Here is an 8,347-nt window from a genome sequence, read left to right on the forward strand (position 1 = left end):
GTGATACAACTTCGATTTTTTCCCAATGGCCCGAAACATTATCATGATATAATCACTCAAGAGAAAGACACGCGTTAGAATCCTTGAGCGAGAGATCAGTATGCAGTCGGTAGAATTCCTCGTGAGAGAGAGAGAGAGAGAGAGAGTAGTAGCTAGGTAGAATTCCGGTGCGGGAGAGACTTCGCACTACCAGAATCACACAAGGCAAAGACTGTCTTCATACAACTCATAGATTTATGTCTAAGAGAGGTTTTTGATTCCCGATGGGAAGAAGGCATAAGGGGGGATTGGTACAAAACAAAACACATTGCAGGCATTGTATCCAGACACGAGTGTGGTCCACCGTTGATTCCATTTGGGCTGGTAGTTGTACCGCCAGAGCTTGGGCGGTAATACCGTGAGGCCCCATGTGGCCTACCAATCACCCCTAGAAGGGCCCGATGGAGCTGGGTTCTAAGAGTGGAGCCTTGGCTTACTCTATTTTTGGCCAGAAAGAAGCGACATGGGAAAACAATACTACTACTACCTCCGTTCCACCGTTCCAATGAATAAGCCACGAACGCATATTAAGATTTGTCTTATACCAATAATTAATCCATGTATATACAAAATATTTCATATAAAAATGGTACCATTAGAAATCATTTTTCAATACGAATCTAACAACATCAAATACAGACTATATAATTATTAAGATATCGTTGCTCAATTCTTTATCAAATTTCGTCTTAAAATGTGCGTACGATTTTTTATAGGAATGGACGGAGTACTATTCTGTGTGTACTGCAGCTAGCGTGAAGTTCATTGTTACATAGAAAATTATCAAAAAAGAATCCGGGTAGTAAACTATAGCATGTTGATCTTGTTGGGGATGCGGTTTGTGAATCACATGTGCCGCTCATTTTCATCGTGCCCATGTTAGGTAGTGACGACGTAGCTTACGTCGCACCTAGCTTGTTGTAGTATTAATACTGCATTTTCGTTCACAAATTGTCATCAGCCACAAACTAACCCCAATCCCCAGCTCACCATGCCGTCCAGCTCCAAGGCCTATGTTAATGGCGACGAGAAGCATTTGGTCTGTGTGACCGGAGCAGGAAGCTTCATCGGGTCGTGGGTGGTGAAGGAGCTCCTGGACCGTGGCTACCATGTCAGGGATCCCTGTAAGTGATGCTAGGCACCTTTAGTACGCCATTATTTGCTCGTTAATTGACTGATCGATCGGAAATGGTGTAAATTTGTGAAGCGGACCAGAAGAACGCCCACTTGCTTGCCCTGGATGGAGCGGAGGAGAGGCTCACCCTGTGTCGCGCCGACGTCCTAGACTAACAGCCTCAGCGCCGCTTTCAGCGGTTGCCGCGGAGTATTCCATGTCGCCTCCTCAACCAACAACGACAATGTAAGTTGACGACTTTCTGAGCTTGAAGACGTATATACATGGAGATGGAGTGCTTACCTATAGGCCGCATGCACACAGGATTCCATGGTGGTTGCTGTGGAGGGGACGAAGAACGCGATCAACGCTGCGGCGGACATGGGCGTGCGGCGCATGGTGTTCACCTCCTCCTACGGCGCCGTGCACATGGACCCCAACCGGAGCCCCGACACGGTCGTCGACGAGACGTGCTGGAGCGACTACGACTTCTGCAAACGAACTGGCGTGCGTAACGAGCGAGCTCGATCATCCCCCTCTCTCCATCCGGCGATGTTAGTTTCTCCCAATTCAACTGTAAACCTAGCTAATAATACCTGTCCTGGTCTGCAGAATCTGTATTGTTGTGGGAAGATGATGGCGGAGATCGCGGCGACGGAGGAGGCAGCCAAGAGGGGCCTGGAGCTGGTTGTGGTGGTGCCGGCCATCACGGTTGGCCCCATGCTCCACCAGACGCTCAACTACAGCAGCGACCACGTCGCCCGCTTCCTCACCGGCAAAAAGCGGGAGTACCAGAACGCCGTCACCGCCTACATCGACGTCCGCGACGTCGCCCGCGCGCACGCCCTCGTCTATGAGCTCCACGACGCGCGTGGCGGCGGCGGCAGCGGCCACCGCTACCTCTGCCTCAGCGCCGTGCTGCACCGCGCCCAGTTCGTGCAGCTGCTCCGGGACCTCTTCCCGCACTACCCCGTCACCGCCAAGTACCAGGACGAAGGCGACGGCAAGCCGATGGTGAAGCCGTACAAGTTCTCCAACCGGATGCTCAAGGACCTGGGCATGGAGTTCACTCCGATGAGAGAAAGCTTGTACGACACGGTGATGATGCTGCAGCAAAAGGGTCACGTAACTGTGCCTGCACTTCCGATGCCCAAGCGTGTCCGTCTGTAAACCAAGACAAACACTGCCGGATTGGCATGCCGGATTACAAGAAACAACGCTGTTTTCTTATGATTGGCTACTACTATATGTGTGTGTATATATATATATATACTCCGGCCTAGCAAAGTCACAGAAGTTCACATTGATGTTTTACATAATCACCCATTTGATATATAATAAAACAGTAATAGTAACTTGTTTCAATGTCATCGATGATATATATGCCTAGAGTTTCTATCAAAAGTTGAAACCTACGAATTCTAGGCTTTCATTTTTTCGCACCGCGATGTTTGACCCACCTTTTCAATCTGTTTATTAATTAATACTCCCTCCATTTTTATACGTAAGAACACTTCATATTTTGAGTCAAAACTTTGACCAATAATTTAACCAATAAAATATATATCACTCCCGTCGGCCCATATTAGTTGCCACCAATATAGATGTATCTAGATTTGTTTTAGTTCTAGACACATCCATACTAGTAGCAAGTAATATGAATCACATGGAGTATTTGAAACATCTATCAGATATGAGCCCAATGATATGCTTATGGTGACATATAACTCATATTTTGTTAGTTAAATTGTTAGTCAAAGCTCTACCTCAAATATGTGGTGGCCTTATATTTTGGGATGGAGCAAGTACAAAACTTGAAATAACGCACTCTCTAAAAAAATATTTTATTTTATCTTGAAATAAGAAAACCTTTTTTTCGATTTGCTGGCAGAAGCCCTGCATTTCAATTAAAGTAGAAGAAACTAGATGGATAGGCGAGCTTCGCCTCGCCGCCTACAATGTTCTTTGGCACTGGGTGGTAAGCATGGTCGACCTACATGTGTTTTTTACATGTCAATATCCTTTATAACACGTTTAATTTTCTTTGGTTTTGTTTTAACACGCCCATAAACAAAATAGAGGGCCTCGGGCTATGGCAGGCTGCCCATGAAAACCTTGTGGCTGGAAAAAATGGCCTTATAGAGGCAGACGTTGACATCGCGAAAGCATGTTGAAAGCGGTGGTGGTCTGGTGGCAGTCACGCATAATTTTCAAGTGGAACATGTCATAATAAGAGAGCGTGCGACATTTCTTCCCAACATAGATGACAGTGTAATCTATAGATTGGCCTTCCTTCGCCTTAGGCTCTTTTATATTTTCCGCCATGAGTACTTGTAGAGATTCTCACTTTTTTTCTTTTTGATTATAGCTTGTGGATTGGATCGGGTATGTGCATCTCAGTTATGTAGATGTTGGGTGTAATGTGCTTAAATCTTTTAAGTAAAAAATCGCCTTTTATCGAAAATAAAGAAGAACATATGATGTCAGTGAAATACTTTAGTCAGTGAAATTATGAAAAATATACCAATGGAAAGGTAAATACTTTAGTCAGTGAAATTATGAAAAATATACGTCAAAAATTAGGTAAAAAGGTAAAAGAAGAGTAATTATAAAATTATGCGGGTAGATCTTACAAATTTGTTCATTTGTGAACCTCATTGGTACCAAAAATTATGTGGTCGTTAGGTGAGACAAAGTAAACAACAAATGTATTTCTTTAACAAACTCTCGAATAGAAAAACTGTTGTGCACTCCATTTCTTCTGTACTGAAAGTAACCAGTTGATTATATATAGGCCTAGGAAAAATTTCTTGACCCCCATATTCATCCATGTACTGATATCATGTTGGCTTTCCTCTTTGGATTGACCTTGTGGTGGGAAAAGTATAATTAAGTTCCCATATACCATCATCTGACATTTTCCTGTAGTTCATTGATAATTTAGATTGATGCTCAAAAAGAAAAAGTGTAACTACCAACCTCTGTGTTATAGTATTAACTGGATATTACCTACCAGAGATATACGACACATAAGCATCATCTTCCCTTCCTGTCAGAAAACTAAAACACCTTAGCTGATTGCAACCTCAACAATCAAAAATAAAAAAAATTCATCAAAATTATGATGTTCATATCCAACTATAAGAGTAAAAGATGTGGGTAATGAACAAAGACTAAATAAGTAGGTCCAGGCCAGGGAGGCACCACGAACACACAGGCAAGAACCAGACATGATAGATCAACCAAAAAATCACGCAACATAAACATCCAGCTGAACACATCATATATACAGACTATTGTCACTATGACACCATACGGGATATTTAGCATAAGGCAATAGGCCTACCCTCATGCATACACACACATGATGTCTTAACCAGGGCGGTCAGGTTAGCCTCCATACAATACACATTACATTCAAAAAAAAGTGTAAAGCGTCCCATGCAATGCAACACTGCAGCTCTGTGATGTAGACTATCCCCAAGGAAACATCGAGCGCACCATTGCCTAGCGCACAGCCTGAAAGCAATAACGCCCGGTTAGTACATCCGCAACCCAAACAAGGGCCCATCAAATGCACAAAACATTAGTAGAAAATTAACGTGCCTTGTGCAGTCTTGTCCAATTTATCCTCATACAACCTCTTCTTTGCCAAGGACTCCATGTGACATTAGAACATGTAACAAATGAGGATGAATCGACTGGCGGCAAGGAAATATCATGGCAGGTAAGAATAAATGTCATGGAGCCATTGCAGGCTTGTAACGTAAGTTCTGGTGCTCATATAGCCTTCTGTAATTCCTCCAATAGCACTAAAAATGAGCAATTATTTTTCAGCTTACCAAATAACAGTATGAACGATGTATATTACCTGTGAAGAAATAAATTAAACCAAAATTCAGTAGCAGGTATTAGTAAGCGATGAGCAAAGGCACTATGACACTAATAAACTTAAAACGAAAATGTTTACTTTATAAGAAGTAAATTCCCACAATTCAATATTTACATGTCTATGTTGTGAGGAAAGTGGCATTGAGCTACCTAAGATATTTTTTGTTAGACAGTGAGCTAACTACAGCTACAGCCTAATAGGCTCTTCCACCGTAAAAAGGAAAAAATAAATGTAAATTACTGAAACAAAGTGAATGTTTCTAAAAATTAGAACAAAAGGCAAGTTTCTGAAGCTAGCTTTTGGTATTGAGAAGCTGAAAACATATGCTTGTCCCGAGACCGCGCAATAATAAACAGCATATTCAGATATTAGCTGAAATAAGCCTTGAGACATTTTCTGCTTGAGCCAAGTCCAATCTCCGATTCAGAAATGTACAAAGTATGAATTCGTCTGACAAACAAATGTGGACAGTGAGCGAGTAGTTTGTTCAACATACACACCTATATCACAAGATAGCTTCACAATTTTTTAACAAAAATATTCTTGTCAGACCATAGATAGACACCTAATAAAGCAAAATTATTTTATTCAGGGGAAAATAAATTCTAACCGAAGGCTAAACACAAAAATATACAGGAATGTTGGAGACATAACTTGCACCTCTATTTCAGTACACAAATGAACCTTGCAATACTCTTTAGACACATAAATAAAGGAACACTTCTATTCCAGTAGAGAAATGTAAGCTCTGAAGCACTAACCATTCTCAAACACCACAAAAATCATAATCTTTTCGCTATCCTGCTATCCATAACATTTCCCTTTTTAAAATATAAACAAAACGGATATGATTAATGAGAGAAACTTATATGAAGAGAAGGAAAAAACAAAACCTATAATATTGAGGCCATCTAGGAAATAATATAATATAAAATAGTCGACCGTGAAACTCATGTAATAAGATGTACAACTGATATTATCCCATGATCCTTGAAAAATATGATACCTATAATATTCTTTGTCAATAAAATCCATTGGATAGCAAAAGTTATAACCAATTTCTATTAGAGTATCACCATTAATTGCCAAGAGGATAAACAACTATAAAATACAAAATTGTTATGATAGCATCTAACCTAGCTGAAATAATAACAAAACAGCCATGCCTAGGTCCTGCAGGAGTTTTCCTAACCATCTGGAGGATTCTAAGCGCCAAAACCAATGCAAGAGAAAATCACCCACCATGGTGATGCGCAAAATACTTGTTTCCAGTTAACATATTCACTTGTGTAATTTTATTCGACAGAATGTGTCCAACAATTTAACGTGTTAGAGCAGATTGCAAATCTGCATGGAGGCTGGCAATGTTGTTCCATACTCGTTCTCCTTATATAACCTTGCCACAAATTTAGTTGATGTAATAGTCTATGAAATGTTAATAAAAAAAGAGTTCAGTAAACAATGAAAAGACAATATATAAATGATTTAAATGAAGACAAAAATCTGAGAATTTACTTCTAAACAGGAGGCAGTAAGCTCTTAATATACACGAACACCATTATTATTGAGAATTTGTGCTAGGCCACCTTTATCATGAGTAATGCATACATAGAACTTCAATTATCAAATCTTATACATAAGAGAGAACGAAGGCTAAAGAACAATCACTCACATTAAGTCAATTATTTGTATATAGTGCAGGCAAGTAAAGAGCATTGAGTTTTCGCTCATGATGGCATGCCGCCGATATATCAAATAAAAAGGACAGAAGGAAGGTAACAAAATTTCATGCATTATGCTACAGCCTAGGCCAAACAACTCGTAGGGAGTAATAACTCATAGAATTATTGAGATTAGAATAATATACCTTCTGCTAGTTTTAGCTGCTCTCAGTTTAATGAGTGTACAACATGGAAGCCAGATTCCAGATCCACTATTTGGATTGATTCACAATGAAATCCTATGCATGTTCAGAACTTGACATGTACTGAAGGAACGCAACAGTCTCTAAATCTTTAGATGTGGTTTCGTAGGTAGGATAGAAAAATTAGAATAATGTTCTTTATAAATTGCATCAGATTTCTATAATTACTCTCAGAATTTAAGGAACATATAAAACGGCACCTTAAGTTTAGCAAATAGCTCCTTGTTATTTGATAGGTTGGGATGGAATTCACAAACAAAGATTCTATTTCCCAGCCATGCAACTCTTCCTTCTCCAGTATTCTGTATGAAAAAATTGGAGGCATATGAACACGTATTCAAGAAAGTATAAATCCTCCAAATCAAGAAAAGTTAGACATTCTAATAAAAGAGATTAGCTAATCCATTGGCTATTGGTCTGTTGTCATCATAGATATTTCACATAAGAAATTATGAATGGATGTATCAACATTCACTTTAGTTATGCAACCCAGTATTGTGCAAGGTACAATAGTTTAAAATTCTCACCATATTGATAAATCTTTAAAAATCAAAATAAGAAAAAAAAATACCACGGTACTTAACCTGACAGGGAAACAGATCAACAATGCAGTCCAGTGGAGAGGCGACTGCAGTCTGGAGATTGGGGAGGACCATGCCTGCAGTCCAGTCGAGGGGCGACTGCAATCTGGAGATCAGAATCCTCATCGTCGTCCGCAGGGAGACCGACGGTGTGTCTCCTGAGAGCAGCCGTAAACAGGGTTACACCTTTAGTTTAATTTTCCACCCATATCTATGCACAAGTTGCTTGCTTATCATAATGCAAAACCTTCTATTAGAATAAATATCATGGTGCAAAGTAAATCATGGATCACAATAATATAATAAAATATGTAATCATGGAATACTTGTAAAGCTGCTATGGTAGAACAGAAGAACAGTAAAAAGACATCACCCAAAGTAAGCATGGTCGGAGCGAGACCAGATATTGGTCTGACATTGTTCAACACCTAAAAGTTGCAGTCAAAACTGGAACTCTCATCTTGAAGAATAAATATACAATAAAATCATCAAAATTGGCACCAGGTTTGGTCATGTCATTATTATCAAGCCAATGGAAGGTTACCAAACGTATCTCATTTCATCAATCAGCTTGTGTACATCAACTCATAAAAAGGGAAAAAACGCACATATGAGGTAACAATCTGAACAGACAAGTGCAGTGACAAGAACATGCAAAGCTTACTTTGCTATGCGTTTCTACTCTTCCCCATTCACAGAACTTGCAGCACAATTTCGGCATATATTCATACCAAGAAGGAAATCTAGCATGATAAATAATAATCAGAATATTGAGCAGCAAACTTTGAGATAACAAT

General features: G+C 40.0%; 1 pseudogene; it reads left to right on the forward strand.

The window, feature by feature from the left end:
* Nucleotides 1-1,030: 1,030 nt before the first annotated feature.
* Nucleotides 1,031-2,323, forward strand: LOC124669961 (annotated as a pseudogene).
* Nucleotides 2,324-8,347: the final 6,024 nt, after the last annotated feature.

The sequence above is a fragment of the Lolium rigidum genome, chromosome 7 (genome assembly GCF_022539505.1).
Source record: "Lolium rigidum isolate FL_2022 chromosome 7, APGP_CSIRO_Lrig_0.1, whole genome shotgun sequence".
Classification (NCBI taxonomy): domain Eukaryota; kingdom Viridiplantae; phylum Streptophyta; class Magnoliopsida; order Poales; family Poaceae; genus Lolium; species Lolium rigidum.